Source organism: Pseudorca crassidens, chromosome 8 (genome assembly GCF_039906515.1).
Source record: "Pseudorca crassidens isolate mPseCra1 chromosome 8, mPseCra1.hap1, whole genome shotgun sequence".
Lineage (NCBI taxonomy): Eukaryota > Metazoa > Chordata > Mammalia > Artiodactyla > Delphinidae > Pseudorca > Pseudorca crassidens.
This window is the reverse complement of record NC_090303.1, coordinates 98,634,439-98,653,798: the sequence shown is the minus strand read 5'-3', so window position 1 is coordinate 98,653,798 and position 19,360 is coordinate 98,634,439. Positions and strand designations below refer to the sequence as shown.

The following is a 19,360-nucleotide window of genomic DNA, read 5'->3' as shown; positions in this document are numbered from 1 at the left end:
TGGAATAACAAGAAGGTTCAATCCAGGGACAGATGACAAATATAAATGCACAAGCATCAGAGCGGGCAGTGGGCAATACAATTCAATAGAAGGAAATGACCTAGGCTCTAATTACCTGGACTAGATATTTCATTCCCTCCTACTGGGGCTCTTTAAAGTTCAACTTCTTTAAGACTGTCACCATCGGATCCCTGACAAGTCCCAACCTGACTGGTGGAGAATCAAGCAGAGGGACAGGATATTGATTAGTGAGCAGTTTATTGAATACAGTCTTTGGATGCAGCTTCCTGAGTTCAAATCCAGGCTCTGCCACTTACCAGATACTGTGCCTGGGCTGGTTATTTAACCTCTCATTGTCTCACTTCTATCATCTATAAAATGGGGATAATAATTGCACCTGCTTTATAGGGTAATCATGTAGATTGAGTTAACTTTTGTAAGTGCATGGGACACGCATAACACATAGCAGGAACTGTGTGTTTGAGAAATCACATAGAATAAATAAATCTACCACAGGCTTCGCATTATGGTTGGATCAGAATCCAGGGATAGAAAACTATATCTCTTATTACCATTTTCCTTTAATGCATAATTTTGATTAGTGAGTCATAGAACTTGAGAGACTCTCTAAAGAGATTTTTTTTTCTAGCCTCATTCTTTCACTGGGGTAAGAAATTGTTTCCCCCACTTTATAGGTGGAGCAAGGGAGATTCAGGAAGTTTAAATTACTTACTAAAAGTGAAACAACGAAAAAGAAACTCTGTGAGACACGATGAGACTAGAAACTGAGGAAAAAGTTGTTCTAAACCTCTTGTGAGACAGGACTTTTTTGCCAGATGCAATTCACAGCCCCTCCTGAAAGCAATTAGAATCCTGATAAAACTCTCCAGCAATTTTCTAAGAGACTTTGATGATCTTTCAAGATCCTTTCTGGGAATGTAGGGTCACCCATTCTGCTATCAGTTTGGGAACTTGCTTACATTTTAATCCATTTTGAGACTAGCCTAATAGTCTCAAACCAGACATTTCTTTATTGTTATTGCCTTTCTTTTTTTCCTACAAAATGTTTTTACTAGCAGGGGGCAACCTGGAGCGCAGCTTATCAGCAACCTCTCATTTACCAGCATGTTTGAAACAAAACTGTGATGTGGGCACAAAAATATTTTATCTGAGAAGTTGTCTTTAAATATATACATATTTCCCAATTGAATACAGCATTCCTTCCTACATTCTTAATGATTCTTATCCTCCACTGCTTTTCATTAATCCTAAAAACTCATAGATCCATTGAATTAGAGTTGGAAGAGATATTAGGGATCAACCAGGCCACATTTCTTAATTGAAAACATAAACATCTTCTCAGATGCAGCTCTGGAGACTTAAAGAGAACGTTATACTAAATGTAAGTGTCCTGAATAAGCCATTACTTATCCTTTCTGTGGGCAAACATGGTTTCTCTATTTGCAGAGGGTTTGTTTGTTTATTGCCTTCCTCCTTACCATCCAGGCTCTAGACAAAAGTGAAAGTAATAAGTCCCTTTTTCCACTTTTTCTCTCTCTCCCCTGCCAACAGTTGGAAAGGGTAAGACCAGAGAAAACATGAGACAACAGTGGTTCTCAAACCTGAGCTTGCCCCAGAATCACCTGGGGCAAACAGATTGCTGGGCTCCACTCTGGAGTTTCTGATTCTGTAAATCTAGAGTGAAGTCCAAGAATTTGCATTTCTAACAAGTTTCCAGGTGACGCAGCTGGTGCCAGTCAAAGACTAACACAGGAGCTACCTCAATGGAAAAATCTCTTTTTGATCATCACCTTCAAGACAGACACACCTTTTCTCTCCTTCCCCCAAACGCCAAACCTCTCCCTCCCCCTGGAAGAGGGGATGGACTGAGACGTATAATCCAAATGCATAATGTTGAGAGACTATCAGACTGGAGGGGAAAGTGCTGCGTCAATAGGGGATGAAAAGGTGTCCTGAGAGAGGCTGTCGGGAAGGTTCCTGGAGGATCTCGGTGCGAAGTTCCCTGTGGTAATAAGCTTCTCACCCTGAGAAGCCACTTCTGACTCTCCAGCATCTCGCACTTTATTGAGGTTTGGACCGTATCAATTTAAACTGGAAAAAAGAACTGGTGGAACTTTCCTCAAAACTCTCTTAGGGGGCTTCCCTGGTGGCGCAGTGGTTGAGAGTCCGCCTGCCGATGCGGGGGACACGGGTTCATGCCCCGGTCCGGGAGGATCCCACATGCCGCGGAGCGGCTGGGCCCGTGAGCCATGGCCGCTGAGCCTGCGCGTCCGGAGCCTGTGCTCCGCAACGGGAGAGGCCACAACAGTGAGAGGTCTGCGTACCGCAAAAAACCCCCCCAAAAAACAAAAAAAAAACTCTCTTAGGGAAAGCTCAAGACACTCTTCACTATTTGAGTTTCAGCAAATTTTTCCATAAGGGGTGGGGAGCCGGTGATCCATGCTTGACCCAGGAGTGTCTTCCTTGGCTCCTTTAATCCAGAGTCCCCTCCCCCGCATTCCCCAAAGGCCTTGTTCTCTAGAACAAAGGGGTGGGGAAAATGAATGCTATTGACTGTAATGTAATCCCTTCTCTCCATTTTTAAATTCCTGCATGTGGGATAGATCTAAGAAGGGGCAGGTTTTCTTAATCAAAAGGATCCTCCTGAAGGTTCTCCTGGTAAGAGGTTATTTGGAGATCAGGTTTGACTTCTACAAACACACCCCTCCTCCCCCACCCCCATTCCCCACAACATCTAGTAACATCTTTGGAGTTGTTTTAACCAGTGTTTCCAGCCTCAACGCTAGCATCACGCGGGGAGCATGCCAAACTACCAGGCCAGGACTCCACCCCAGACCCACATCATCAGAATCTGCGCTGTGATTTGGCGTCTGAATTGTTAAGGTTCCCAGCTGATTCTAATGTGCCCTCTAAGGGTCAAAACATCCCTGTTTTAATCAGACAGCCAGTTACGTGTCTGGTAGAGCTGCCTGTCTTAATCTGGGTAGTGAGGAAACGCCTCCACCATGGCCGATTTAGGCAGCAGGGAAACTGCACGAGGGTGCTGTGCGAACGGAAAAAGAAATAAGACCGGTGGTGGGAGAGCTCTTCTGAAAAGAAGCCGCCATCAAAGACCAAGGAACTTCGGTAGAAACATCCAGTATGTTAGCAAACTTGCTGCCCCAAGTCACCAATGTCTAAAATCAACTATGGTCTTTTGAGAAGTACAACAAGGGAAAACCTCAGCTTTCCCAAGTCAGCGGAGTTTCTGTTCCAGCTCCGAATCCGCAGTGGGGTGAGGGAGAGATTGAAGGTAAGTGTTTGAAACTTCTTTCACCTCCAAAGTCTTCCTTTAGTTTAGGGCATAGCTGTGTTATTCAAAGGGCGACCCTACTTATGGCTTCTTTATAACTGGGAGACTGCTCTTGGGGCGCTTAAAGGCATCAGCGCTTGGAGGATGTCCACAAAACGGGACAGTGGGTATTTCCTGCAAGATGAGGCTTTTTTAAACTTTGCTAAGACAGTTGTGGTTTGAATTTCTCTTGGAGGAAAATGGGATGCATTGATCATTTGTGCCTCTTACATGGTGAATAGAAAACAAATTTGAAAATTTCTGCCTGTTCATGAACTTAAAACTCAGTGACTCACATTGTGAATAAACACTACATCCTTAGGCATAAAAGAAACAATTTCTTTTCTAAAGCTTTTCTCCTGTCTAGCTGCTTTTTAGCTATTTGACCCAAGGAGTCCTCAGAAAACTTCTAGAAAATGGGCTCCTCCAGTGAGCATGTAATGCTTCAGTATTTTTCTTAACCTGTACAAACTCTTCATTCACAGAGTTGGCTTTGTATTGTCAACTAACTAGGCTGGGCAGAATTTTCGCTCACCCTCTGGCGTTTTGAAATTGTGTGTTTTCCTCCAAGGCTTAAATACTAAGTTTTTTGCTTTTTTCATTCTCACAAAGAACAGGTGGCTCATCAAGGCCAGAATTCTTAAGTAACATTGCTATGCTTAGTCATCCCTTATAAGCCACTTGGCTCCTTTATATTAGGCTCTCTATAACTTTCCTTAAATTCTTGTTCTTTATCTCTGTTTTCAAAATGGGTGAAGGGAGTTAAAAAGTACAAACTCAATAAAATAAATCAATCATGGGAATGTAATGTATAGCATGGGGACTATAGTTAATAATATAGAATATAATTTTAAATATCCCTTTGATGTTATTAGGACAGACTTCAATATTCCAAATACTCAAGTAAATGATGTTAAATAGAAAACAAAATCTTTAAAAAACTTAAAGGTATTTTTAAAAAACAATATTTCTACCTGTTCTAATCATCGGTCAATCTTTATCCTCAGTGTTTGAATAGTATTCACAAATGCTTGACATAGAGTGAGGTCTTAGTAAATATTTTTCGGTGAATGCATGAATGAATAAATGACCGAGTGAATAAAGGAAGGAATACCCATTGAATATTTATAAATGAGGAAAAGGACATATAGGTAGAAAAGTATAGGAGTTTAGAAGAAGGGATAAAAATTGAATCAGCAATCAAGGGTAATATGGTTCCACAGTTCTGCTAATTAATCCCCTGTTTTAATGGGCATAATAGTTAATGCTTGTCAGCTGACAAGAATGCAACGTGATTCTATTGCTTAGCAATAGTACTGCAAACGATAAAATGCATCTAGTGTCCTATGGAAAGCCACCTTATTAATTTAAATTACTAAGACTCCTGAGGAGAGAGGAGATGAACTCCAAAGAAGAAGAAATGATTGTTTAATGTAAAAAATATTATGTAAAAATACAATATCAAAAAATATTCCCTAGCTGGATTGTTAATTTCAAATTAAACTCTCTCTAAATCTTTATAACTGTGATACTGCATTCTATATTAGACACACAGTAGGGACTGAAATAGAGGCTTGTAAAATGGGGTAGAATGAAGTGAACTAAAAGCATCTTCCAGCTCTATTTAGTGATTAATCTCCAGAACCTTCTTTCCTGAGGTGAGATTGTATTCTTTACTATAATTTTCTAAAATAATTTGCCTTTCATTATTTTAAAAAAATGCACACAACTTTTAGTAGCTATTTTAGTAGCTATTTTTAGTGTTCCACTATTCTTACAGAGACAATGACCCAAGTTTGAAGATAAAAGCTGAAGTAACTGGATTTTATTCTAACACAGAGTGTTATTTGTGATCTAGATCAGCGAAAGCAAACGAGTTTACCCCTCGTAAAGACCAGGTCCAGTTGATTGGTAGAGCTACCTGGGAGGGGCCCAGTGTAAGAAAGTCACTGAAGCCAGAGTGCAGCTCTCTAGAGAATCTCTCAGTGCTCGACACTGAGGAAAAACTTTTTTCTTAAAAAAGATAGATATTATTTTTCTCCTTCAGTGACGATATTAAAACAGTTTACCTCCAAAATGAGAATTAATCATATTTTCGGGGCCAGCAAGGGGAAAGAAAAGTAATATAATTTACATTTTTAGACAAAATCAAAATTATTTTAAAAATCTGCTAAGCATTTGAGGAAATTGCAAAATTCAACCTTGAGAGGTAGAAAACATGTCCCCCATCCCCCTAAAGCCTTCTGATATTTTTAGTCCCTTTGTGGGGGAACGTAAGTGTTTTCCTAACTGGTATTGTTTTGCCCAGTTGCTTTCTAGAGCAACTCCCTTCCCCCCCCCCCCCCCCCGCACTGTCATAGCTCATTAAAATGAGCGTCACTAAGAGTCTAAGATGTATTTCCATAAGAGAAAATAATCTGAGGACTAGTACTTTGAGTTATTTTTAAATGAATGATTTTAAAATAGTATGGGTGGTGGAAAAGGATTCCTTGGCCTGATACCTGTGAAAGCACAAAATGAAAACCTCTTCATTCTAGCTGTAGTTCAAAGGTCACCCCTCAGAGACGCCTGCTCTGATCACCCGTAAAAATAAAATGGTTGTCTATCCACCTACCCTGCTTTATTACATCCTATACCTATTTGTTCATTGTGTATCTTACCCTCTAAAATGTAAGTTCCTGGAGGACCAACGCTTTATCTCTCTTGTTCATTATTGTATCATTAGGACCTAGAATGGCGCCTAAAATATTTATTCAATTAATGAATTGGGTAGATGGCTGGCAGGGGGAATAGATGGACTGCTTTATACTATAGATATTTAACCATTAAGAGAATTATTAGGACATGTGAGAAATATTTTCAAGGCAAAAGGAAGTCATTTATTTTAGCCTATGGGACTCTACTAAAGTTTACTCCCTATAAATGACTATCTTCATCCTATTTTATTGGGCTAATGATGATTGCTGACCTCTGATCTCCCAAGGGACCTGATAAAGTTGAGAGACTGACAAGGGTCCTTTCTTCTCTAGCCCTCTGGACTGGGGGGGGGGGGGGGGGGGGATGGGGCATTGGGTTCTTGTGTGTATTGTTTCAATTCTTATATACTTGGAACAGGGCTGCCAGCCCCAGGACGAAATGTACACAGAGCCAGAATGGGGAAGCGAGGCAAGTTTAGTTGAGACAGTGTGTCATTTAGCTCAGCAGTGGGAGATGAAGGTGGAAAGAAAGACTGGGGCAAAGAGTGTGGAGTCATGGAGGAAGATGGTGGTGAAGGAATTCAGATATATTAACTCAAAAATGGAATCCCATTTTTTAATCCCAGTTAATCCCAGTCTGCACCCCAAACAGGGGTGATGAGAGATGTTCAGAGAAATAGAACTGTCCATTTCTTCATCAAAAGGACCAGTTTTTCCACTGAGGAACATAACCATAATTATAAAGTTTTATTTTGGTCTGTTCTTGGTGCTGACTAGTAGTTACACTGTTAAGTTTATGAAAACCTTTGTTCATGACATGGTCCTTTCAGCACTGAAGACCTTGTCTTTTGCAAAATGATACACTAAGCAGATAATGGAGACAGCAGGCAAATGTACAAAAATTTTTGACAATTTATAGGCTGTGCAGTGAGTTTCTCATAACATTAATATCTTTATCTGCAAATTTCTCATCTGTAAGCAACCACCAGGGACATGACTAAAACTCAAGAAATAAGCAATAAGACCTCTAAAGTCACCAAACATTTAATAAGGTTGATGCATAGGTGAGTCCTTAGGTACAATTTACCTTTACCTTCACCACTATTTACTTTTCCCATGATCTTGAAAACATGGGGGGACCTAAAACCTATAATCAGAGACAAAAAGAAATTAGAAAGCAGAAAGTCATGTGGGAAAACTGGCAATGATGCTGGGGGAGGCGTGGGTGGGAAAGGAGTGTAGGAGGTGGGCAGGTTGTACAGGTCCACATAACCTAGCACTCGACAGGAAAAAGGAGGAATAGATAAGCAGACCAAAAGAATGGTAATCTGTGGCATTTAACAAGAGGAAGGAGAGTGTGTAATGCCAACACTTAATGTATATTTATAGATAAAAACTATACATCAACATTTTCTGCTTAAAGAGAGAAAAATGTAGTCTGTCTCAAAATTTCAATTACATATCATCAAAATTGATTAAAAAATACTGCTGTTAGAGGGGTGAGTCTGAGCTATCGGAAATTTTTTGGTAAAGCCAGGTAAGTAGAATTACTTTATTCAAAAGCCCACTGCACATCACATTGAAGAGTATATACTAATATCATACATAGCCCCTTTCTTTAGACTATTTCATTTGATAGTTTTTTAAAATTAGGAAATTACTATATGGGAAAAGATTATCATTTAGTTAGTGCCTAAAATATACCACACAATGGATTGGCTGCCAGAAGATGTTATATTTAATCCTCTTAGCAGGCCTGTTAGATAAGGATTATTATCCCTGTTTTTAAAGATAATAAAACCGATACTTAGAGAGTCATTCAATCTGTCAAAAGTGAAGCAGCCAGAACTTCATTCAGATGCCATCTCTTTTCACTGCATTATTATTCCATTTATTAAAGGTGTGTTAAGAATTAAGATAGGTGGAAATAGTAGCTTGAAAAAAGACTGAGTTGATCAAAGAGAGCATCCTATAAGTGATCAGAAAGAAAGAAAGAAAAAATGTTAAGGAAAGGAGGGTTGTCATTTTGTACTTTGGGTGGAGGTAGAGTGGACCAGACTTTAGGGTTGGTGAGATAAATGCACAGAGAGGACTTCAAGGTAGGTGGTCCTGTTTTTAAATAATTCTGGTGAAATGTAGATGGTGGATACTAACAGGAGGGAATGAGTCAGGGAAGAAATAAAGGATGGAAAAATTTTAAGTTTGTATTTGATCCGAAGTGTCCTAAAGACAACTTAAGAGTCTGGGGAACTCATGATCAAAGTATCAGCCTTTAAAAAATTGACAGTAGTGGGCAAAGTGTCCTGGAATGGGTAGAAGCTGGAAGATCTATCAAGTGGAGATTAATCTTTCTATCATGGTGCCACAGATTTCTGGGGAAAAATACAAAGATTTTGCTTTAAACAAGAAATCCATAGGAAGTTACAGAACCAGACACATGTAAGGAAGAAAAGAGGAGTAGTATTTATTCCAGAATACTGAGTGTGTAGAAGAGACAAATTATATTGTCCTTAACATAATCTGAACTTAGCAAAGAGAATGTCAGTAGAATGATGACCCTATGCTATTAAAGAGTTGAGTATTCCTTAATAAACTTGTCATTCAGAGAAGATATAATAGTAATAAAAATTTTGGAATCATTCTTTTTCACAAGAATGAATGGTAAAAGTAAAAATGTTGGGAGCCCCGGCCCAGGTGGGTGGGCGAGTGCCTGCGCCGGGGCAGCTCGGGGACGCCCGGGGACGTCCGGGGACGCCGGGGAGGGAAGGAGGAGGGTGGCCCGACGAGATCCAGGGATGTGAGGAATTTTAAATTGGAACAGGAACAAGAAAAAAACAAAATTTTGTCAGAAGCGCTGGCGACTCTAGCCACTGAACATCATGAATTAGAGCAGTCTCTGGTTAAAGGCTCCCCACCTCTCAGCATCCTTAGTGAGGACGAGTTCTATGATGCACTGTCAGATTCCGAGTCCGAACGGTCCCTGAGTAGATTGGAAGCAGTGACTGCGCACTGCTTTGAAGAGGAAGGAGAGCACCTGAGGAGTAGAAAGCACAGAATGTCCGAAGGAAAAGACTGTGGTGGTGGAGATGCTCTCTCCAATGGCATCAAAAAACACAGAACAAGCTTGCCCTCACCTATGTTTTCCAGAAATGACTTCAGCATCTGGAGCATCCTCAGAAAATGTATTGGAATGGAACTCTCCAAGATCACCATGCCAGTTATATTTAACGAGCCTTTGAGCTTCCTCCAGCGACTCACTGAATATATGGAGCATACGTACCTCATCCACAAGGCCAGTTCATTTGCTGATCCTGTGGAAAGGATGCAGTGTTTAGCTGCATTTGCTGTATCTGCTGTTGCTTCTCAGTGGGAACGCACTGGAAAGCCTTTCAACCCACTTCTGGGAGAGACTTATGAATTAGTTCGAGATGACCTTGGTTTCAGACTCATCTCTGAGCAGGTCAGCCATCACCCACCCATTAGTGCATTTCATGCTGAAGGATTAAACAATGATTTCATCTTTCATGGCTCAATCTATCCCAAACTGAAGTTCTGGGGGAAGAGCGTAGAAGCAGAACCCAAAGGAACCATCACGTTGGAGCTCCTTGAACACAATGAAGCATATACGTGGACAAATCCTACCTGCTGTGTACATAACATCATTGTGGGGAAGCTCTGGATTGAGCAGTACGGCAACGTGGAGATCACAAACCACAAGACTGCGGACAAATGTGTGTTGAATTTTAAGCCATGCGGCCTTTTTGGTAAGGAGTTACACAAAGTTGAAGGCTACATTCAAGATAAAAGCAAAAAGAAGCTCTGTGCCCTCTATGGGAAGTGGACAGAATGTTTGTACAGTGTTGACCCTGCCACATTTGATGCTTACAAGAAAAATGATAAGAAAAACACTGAAGAGAAGAAGAACAGCAAACAGATGAGCGCTTCTGAGGAGTCAGACGAAATGCCAATGCCAGATTCCGAGAGCGTGTTTGTCATTCCTGGGAGCGTTCTCCTGTGGCGAATAGCCCCGCGGCCTCCCAATTCGACCCAGATGTATAATTTTACTAGCTTTGCAATGGTTTTGAATGAAGTAGACAAGGAAATGGAGGGTGTGATTCCTAAGACAGACTGCAGGCTACGTCCTGACATCAGAGCCATGGAAAATGGGGAAATAGATCAAGCTAGTGAAGAAAAAAAGCGACTTGAGAAACAAAGAGCGGCCCGCAAGAACAGGTCCAAGTTGGAGGAGGACTGGAAGACGAGGTGGTTCCATCAAGGCCCTAATCCCTACAGCGGAGCCCAGGACTGGCTTTACTCGGGCAGCTACTGGGACAGAAACTACTTCAATTTGCCTGACATTTATTAAAACATAGACAAGTTGGGGCATTTGGCTAATCTACAGATAAGACTTAAACCTGTGTTTTAAAATTTTCTTCTTTGATTTCTACTCATCTTTTGAAAAGAGAAAAAAATCCTCTCATGATAACTTGCATCTCACCCAACAAAAGTAGGGCATAAGGTGGATACTGGTGATGAAAGTCTTTGGAAGAATGGGTAATTTTGCTATCCCGACATGCTTATTTGGAATACTGTTTTATCTAGCGGTATGGGAAACTGTTGGAGAATATGCTTTTTGATGGTTGCTGTTGCCGTATTCACTGAGTTACCTAAATGTAACTTTAGCTTTATGGAATTATATAGTAACCCAAATCAAGTTATTTTGAATATTTTTAGGCTGTCATGCTTGAATGTTTTAGATTTAACTTCGAAATGTTTGGAATTCTCCTATATGATGTTTATATGCTCAGATATAGAGGTTGTGCCACCGTGTAGAGACTGCATTGAGAAGACGGCTTTTCTTCTTACTAATCCTCTCAATTGTACCCCTTCCCGCCTCTCAAAAGAAAAACGATGCCTGAGTGTTCAGAGGAGAGATTCCTGATTTGAAAATTCTAAACTGGAAAAGGTATTTCGTTTGCTTATTTTAGTGCTCTGATTTTACTTTTACAATGTTCTAATGTCATTAGAATTAAAATGTTTGAGTTGTACATGTTTGAATTGAAAATAGGTATAAAACCTAGCAATTCACAAAAATACCCCAGAAATATAGATTTTAGTCACCATCATTACATAACGAGAAACCTTTTTAAATGCTTCAACTCCCAGTGGCAAATGCCACCAGAGAAATTCAGTTGTACTCATGTATTATAAGTATCAGACTATATAAAAGGAGGTCTTGTGCATTTCAAGTTTGCAAGGCACCTGTGTACTTAAGATACGTATGGAGACCTACTTGTACAGTAGCTTTGCCCCTTTAATTGGGGTACATTAATCTTACGGTATTTATCTACCCAACCCCAGACTGAGATATTGCTCCAGGGGGCCTTAGGTAGCTGCCAGTAAGTTATTTTAATGGCTGTCTTGAAGTTAACAAGTGTTATAATGAAATAATCTACCTGATGCTAAATAAAGGCTTTAGAATGTTCAAAAAAAAAAAAAAAGTAAAAATGTTGGAGTAGGAAAAAAAAAACCAGGACGCTGAAGGTTAAGCAATGAAGTTGATTGCATTGTAAGGAGGAGGCAGTCAATGAAGGCAGGTACTCATGCAGCAATTAAAAAACCAGAAAATCAAGTAAATTCAAATCAAGAGGATGCTTGGCAATTCTGCATAGTGAGAGGAAATAAACACATGAGGAACTCACTTTTTATATGTTCTGTTTTATAAAGGTATGACAGATCAGGCTTGCTGGATTTAACAAAGAAAAGTACAGACCAAGTTTTTAAATTGCATAGGACAAACTTAGACAAAAGCATTGTTCACTGTTGATCTGAAATTCAAATCTAACTGGGCATCCGGTATTTTGTCCGGCAGTTCTAAATCAGACTCACTGAGATTTCATCCTCTTAATCATTTTCAACCTGAAAGAAAAGTTGCAAAGGGCAACAGAGGGCAACAAAAATTCAGACACATTGGAATAAGAAAAACGATGAAATGATTTTCTATGAAGAGACATAGAGTTTTATCTCGGATTGGACCAGAGACTCCATTGCTCTGATATAAAGAGCTTAGTGCCCGAATTCCAAAGATGAGAAAGTTACGTTTGTCCTTTGCCCTTAAAGGGAGAGGCCTACCCGACAGGAGAGAACTGTGTGTAAAGATTGATTTGCTTCATCCTTGTACTTTGAAGCAATATCTGTTCCTAATTATTCAGTCAGGTCTCAATAGCTCAGGACAAACTTGATGGTATCTAAGTACAGATGTGATCCTGCTTGAAAGGTCTGGTCATCACCTCTGCATTAAGATGTTTACTCAGCAACAGGTACAAAGATTGAGCAATTTACTTTTGCAAAATTCAGAAAACAAAAGACACCAAAATAAAAGTTGCACCTCTCTCTTCTCCCTGCACAAAAGTAAGTAAGTAGATGAACAAAGATTGTGATACCCAAAAATCTGTGTTTAAATGAGATGAATCATAATGTGGGAATAATGTCCCTCTGCACAGAATTTTAAATCTATATCTCTGGTATTTGTTTTCTTTTACAAATATTTAATTCAACAAAGATATGTTAGGACAGTAGACATGATGTGGATAGTTTGCTGCTGGCCAAACTGAGCATCAGCTAAGACGTATTCAACGCAACAGCTCAGTAACCACAGTGGAGATGCCTTGTACTAGAGAGGTGATCTACATCTTGGGGGGCTCAAGCCCCGCAGAGGATGCCAGCGCTCGGAGCTGGGTCGAATGGAGGGAATATGGAATTAGTCACTAATTAAATTAATGGTTTACTCCACAGTTGGAAGGGAAAATGCCTGGGGCTTGGGAGAGAAGATAGAGAAATCACCATATTTCCTTTACACAGATAAAGTGTAATGGCCTTATTTGTTGACATCTTACTCTGTGACAAGTTTATTCATCTACATGATGATATAAAATGAGTACTACTATTGTTCTCATTTTATAGATGAGGCACAAAAAGTTTATGCAGCTTTTCCAAAAATGATTTGGCTAGGGAATGGCAGGGATGAAATAAAAAGGGTTTCGGACATGGAGCTCACACCTGCCATATTGCCACATACTCTACTGTGGAAAATGCCTTCAATTACTGAAAAGAGAATGGGAGTATCTATAAAATGTATGATATTGTTGTAGTTTCATAGACAGTGATGTCTCATTAATGGTTTGGGGTTTACAACGTATTTTGTTCTGTGTGATTAACTTCTAGAAACAGCAATAAAACCCTTAAACATTTATTAAGCAAAATTCATTAGCCATATTGTATTATCCATTGTAAACACAACCATTTTTTGCAGGCAGTTTCTATGTCCACAACATTCAGGTGTTATTGATGTTAAGTTTGTATGCACTATCATGAATATCAATGAGGTGGCCAAATGTTGAGATGCCAACTCAACAGACGTAAAAAAGCACTTTCATGATATTTTCATCGATGTAGAGAACCAATGCGGAGTATTCCATCTACTGACTACCAGATTCTTTGATAAATTCTTAAGAAAATTCCTTATCTATAAAATTACCTGCATTTTCACTTTTTTTTTTCCTTCTTTGAGTTGGATGGTGAATGGCTTGTCCATTTCCTTCCTTCAACTGCATTGAATTATAACCATTCTTAAGGATAGTTGCTCTAAATCTCTTGTGGTTCACCCTGAGGCAAGACTTAACAGTAAATATTGCAACAGTAAATAATAAGAGCAAGGCTTAAAAGTAACTCTTCTGCTTTAAAGCATAGCAACATAGTAGACGGGATGAAGCTTTTACAGCATTTGTTATTAACTTACAGGATGTTAATGGTTGAATCCATATCTGGGAACAGAGGAAGGAGGAACAAAAGGGAATGTCTGAGCCTGTATTTGCCTATGTTTACTGGGAAATAAAGAAATAACAGATAGGACTAAATCTCAGAGGTCTAATGTCATATACAGAAGCTATACTGGGCACAGACAATTAGAGATGAAATGTATTCTCAATGTTAAAATTAAGCAGAGGAGTTTGCTAACATTTATTGATCCTGATGCAAAAAAAAAAAATTGATGGCATTTCATTCAAACCAACAGGAAAGCTGCTTCCTGCTTCATAAGGATTAAGGTGACTGTTAAGAAAGAATTAAGGCAACTAGGGAATATGCCTGCAGGAGTCTGTGTGTTTGTGTGTCTCTGTCTATGGGAATGAAACTTTGATTTATGTATTGCGTGAAAGTCAAAATCTAGTGTTTACTACTCTTTCATCAGCACTCCCCCATGGAGTTTAGGTTTCTAGACTTTATATTAACTTTTTATTGATTTTTAAAGCAAGTTGAGTGTTCACAACCTGACTAAATGTGTTTGTGCAGGACTGTCTTAACGGACACGGATAATCATAACTCATATACTTATTTTTAAAGTGTTCAATGTTTCTGCTTTAGTAAGAGTTTATAGGGATGTATATCTGACAAATCTTCTACCATTATTTTATTGTACAAATTTACTTGCACCGTCTTATTTACTTACATAGCAGTAGCCATAGTTACACATAAGAATGCCCACAGCTGACTCAACCAATATTCACAGATTTTGCTCCTTGCCAGTCTGTAATAGGAACTGCTGATGCACAAGTAAACAGACAACAAGGCCTTAAGGAACTTGCGCTCTACTGGAAAGACAGACATTCAAATAAGCATTTATAATACAAATTGAAATGAGCTGCCCTGGGGTTGTATATCAGATGCATTTGAGAGCACAGGGAGAAGGAAAGTCTTCCCACCCAGGGAAGTTAGGAAACCCTTCAAAGGGGAGCTAGCTAGCAGTTAAACTAGTTAGAGAAGACAGTACTCTGAGCATGTGCAGGAATAACTATAAAGAGTTATTGCTAGGATAGAATTGAAGAGGTGAAGACCAGAGGAAGTGGCATAATATGAGGCTAGTAGAGGCAGGAAAAAACCAAATTACAATGTTATTTGAGAATCCAAAGGGTGTGGATTTTACCTTAAAGAATTTTAGGAATGGCAATCACAGGGTGAGATTTACAGTTAGATCAGTATGTGAGACAGACAAGGGAGAGCTGATTTAGGACACTGGTGGTGAGGATTTTAGGAAGCTGCGTTGGAAGAAGGGAGTAATTATTTGAATGTGGGAGATAGGGGAATATAAGAACTATAACTTGAGTTCCAGGTTTCTTGTATCAAATGAAAATAATGCAGTAGGCGAAATCGTTGACAGTGCCCCAACTCCAGGCAAAAGAAAATAAGTCTGTTTCTAGGAAAAGCATACCCAGTTTAGATAATCAAGATTCTCACGGGTTAAAGTTAAAACAACTCACAGTCAAAACGTCACCAAAGGATGCCATATTGAATAAGAGTCAGTAAAAACAAGAAGCAAAATTGATAGACTCCAATGACACAGGAATTATCAGACACAGACTATTAAGTATATGAAATGTTTAAAGAATAGAAGAAATCTTTTTAAAAAACACTGAGCAAGTATTTGTATGAGATCATGGTCTTATATATATAAAAATATAGGAAGAACTAAATATGGATATAAATGTATGTATATCTACCTACATATCTACTTACCTAGCTACCTACCTATGTACACCTATACATGTTTTCCATGACTCTGTCCACTGAGGGGACCTGGGAACAGCAACACCACAATAGTAATGAGTACATCTAGTACACAGATGATGGCTTCTAAAATCATTTTCCACCAAAAGGAACACAGAACCCTGAAGAAAAGGCTGATTCTAGTCTGGGGCAGATAAAGTAGAAGATGATCTTGAAACATCTGTTTAGAGCAGAAAGCAGGAAAATGCTCAAAAAAAGAATGGGTCCATGATAAAAGGGAACAGACACCAGCTTGAAGGGCTCCCATGGGACAAATCTGGGACAACTTGAACATCATTTAAAAAACAGAAGGAGCAATGGATTTTAACTTATTAAATCAAATAGGAAACCATTAATCTATACCGATAAAAGTAAATAAGTGGAAGATTTTATTAGGTGAGGACATTTGCATGTTTCAAAGAACCTTCACAAAAATACTTATTAATTATAAATGAAAAACAGTGAATTACAAAGGAAAAAATCTTTCCACTTTGGAGAATCCTGGCAAGACACCACCTTAATCAAATGATCAAAATCATGGGATGATTTGAAACTGCATCACAAAACCAACATAGCATCTCTATAGTGCTACTCCTGCCAAAGATGCATAACTTGAACCAAATCATGAGGAAACACAAGATGAAGTCAAACTGGGGGGAATTCTACAAAATACGTGGCCACTAACCTTTAAAATGGCAAAGCCCTGAAAGTTAAGGAAAGACTGAGGAAATCTTCTAGATGGAAAGAAACCAAGGATGAATGAAGTTAAATGCTGTGTGTAACTCTGGACTAGATCCTTTTGCTTGAAAGGGCGTTACTGGGACAACTGGTGAAACTCGAATGTGATCTGAGGATTAGAAGGAAGAATAAAATAATGAAGTAATAAAATATTAATTTCCTGATTTTAATGGTTGTATTGTGGTTATGTAGGAGAATACTTGTTTGTGGAAAGAAGACACCAACATATTTGGGGTGATGGGATATTAGGTTGCTTTCAAATGACTCAGGAAAAAAATTCACTCTTCTGTATTCTGTAAGCTTGAAATTGTTTTAAAATGAAATAACTGAAACATTAATTCGATCTCTTACTGAGTATTTTTTACTCTGGAGATTTCTCATAGTATTTACCATGCTAATTTGTGTTTTGCATTTCTAAGAAAGAAATAAAATATGCAGTATTTCCTACAGATTTTTTGAACAAAGTATCTCCTGGAAACAGGTATTTAAAGACAATCTTTTCATTAAAAAATTATAAAGAAACGTAATAAATATACCAAATTCTAAGTGAATATAGCAACTAATTACTATTATGTAAATAGTAGTAAATGTGATCAGGACTGACAGTTACTTCATCAAAACAGTTGATTAAAGAAGGAAATTTTTTTTTAACTTTATTGAAGTATAGTTGAATGACAAGGTTGTGTAATTTCTGCTGTATAGCAAAGTGACTCAGTTATAAATATACTATTTTTCATATTCTTTTCCATTATGGTTTATCACAGGATATTGAATATGGTTCCCTGTGATATACAGTAGGACCTTGTTGCTTCCATCCTATATATAATAGTTTGCATCTGCTAATCCCAAACTCCCAATCCTTCCCTCCCACTTAGCAACCACAAGTCTGTTCTCTGTATCTGTGAGTCTGTTTTTGTTTTGTAGATATGTTCGCTATTGTCATACTTTAGATTCCACATAAAAGTGATATAATTTGGTATTCGTCTTTCTCTTTCTGACTTACTTTGCTTAGCATGATAATGTCTAGGTGCATCCGTGTTGCTGCAATGGCATTATTTCATTTTTTTTTTATAGCTGAGTGAGTAGTATTCCATTGTATGTATATATGTGTGTGTAGTATTCCATTGTATGTATATATGTGTGTATGTGTATACATGTATATATATACATGTATACACACACACACACCACCTCTTCTTTATCCATCTGTCGATGAACATTTACATTGTTTCCGTGTCATGACTATTGTAAATAGTGCTGCTGTGAACATAGGGGCCTATGTATCTTTTTGAATTATAGTTTTGCCTGAATATATGCCCAGGAGTGGGATTGCTGGATCATATGGCAACTCTATTTTTAGTTTTTTGAAGAACCTCCTTACTGTTTTCCATAATGGCTGTACCAATTTACATTCCCACCAACAGTGTAAGAGGGTTCCCTTTTCTCCCCACCTTTCCAGCATTTATTATTTGCAGATTTTTAATGATGGCCATTCTGACTGGTGTGAGGTAGTACTTCACTGTTGTTTTGATTTGCATTCCTCTAATAATTAGTGATGATGAGCATCTTTTCATGCGCTTATTGTGCATCTGTACATCTTCTTTGGAGAAATGTCTATTTAGGTCTTCTGCTCATTTTTCAATTGGGTTGTTTGTGGTGGTGGTGGTGTTATTGAATTGTAGGAGCTGTTTGTATATTTTGGAAATTAAGCCCTTGTTGGTTGCATCATTTGTAAATATTTCATCCCAGTCTGTAGGTTGTCTTTTTGTTTTGTTTTTTCTTTCCTTTTCTGTGCAAAAGCTGATATGTTTGATTAGGTCCATTTGTTTATTTTTGCTTTTATTTCTATTGCATTGGGAGACTGACCTAAGAAAACATTGGTATGACTTATGCCAGAGAAAGTTTGACCTATATTCTTTTTTTTCACGGTACGCGGGCCTCTCACTGTTGTGGCCTCTCCTGTTGCGGAGCACAGGCTCCAGATGCGCAGGCTTAGTGGCCATGGCTCACGGGCCTAGCCATTCCGTGGCATGTGGGATCTTCCTGGACTGGGACACGAATCTGTGTCCCCTGCATCGGCAGGCGGACTCTCAACCACTGTGCCACCAGGGAAGCCCCCTATATTCTTTTATAGGAGTTTTATGGTGTCTTGTCTTATATTTAAGTTTTTAAGACATTTTGAGTTTATTTTTGTGTATGGTGTGAGGGTGTGTTCTAACTTCGTTGATTTTCATGTGGCTGTCCAGCTTTCTCAACACCACTTGCTGAAGAGACTATATTTTCCCCATTGTATATTCATGCCTCCTTTGTCAAAGATTAGTTGTCCATAGGTGTGTGGGTTATTTCTGGGCTTTCCATTTTGTTCTGTTGATCTGTGTATCTGTTTCTGTGCCAGTACCATGCTGTTTTGATTACTGTAGCTTTGTAGTATTGTGTGATGTCTGGGAGGGTTTTGCTTCCTGCTTTGTTCTTTTTCCTCAGGATTCCTTTGGCAATTCTGGGTCTTTTATTGTTCCATATAAATTTTAGGACTGTTCTAGTTCTGTGAAAAATGTCATGGGTAATTTGATAGGGGTCTCATTAAATCTGTAGATTGCTTTGGGGAGTATAGCCATTTTAACGATTTTGATTCTTCCAATCCAAGAGCATGGAATATCTTTCCATTTCTTTGACTCATCTTTAATTTCCTTTATTAATGTTTTATAGTTCTCAGCATATAAGTCTTTCACCTTCTTGGTCAGGTTTACTCCTAAGTATTTTATATTTTTAAATGCAATTTTAAAAGGTATTTTTTTTTTACATTTCTTTTCTGATATTTCATTGTTAATGTAATAAAGAAATGTAACTAATTTCTATATGTTAATCTTGTATCTTGCTACCTTGCTGACTTTATCGGTTCTAGTAATTTTTGTGTGGAGTTTTAGGGTTTTCTATATATAGTATCATGTCGTCTGGAAATAATGACAATTTTCCC

General features: G+C 38.6%; 1 protein-coding gene and 1 pseudogene across 3 annotated transcripts in view; one reads left to right on the top strand and one right to left on the bottom strand.

The window, feature by feature from the left end:
- The window catches only part of CNTNAP2 (contactin associated protein 2), a 2,029,937-nt gene that overhangs the window by 998,180 nt on the left and 1,012,397 nt on the right, over positions 1–19,360 (bottom strand). The gene's annotated exons all lie outside the window — the stretch shown is intronic.
- On the top strand, positions 8,820–10,480 carry LOC137229418 (oxysterol-binding protein-related protein 1 pseudogene; annotated as a pseudogene).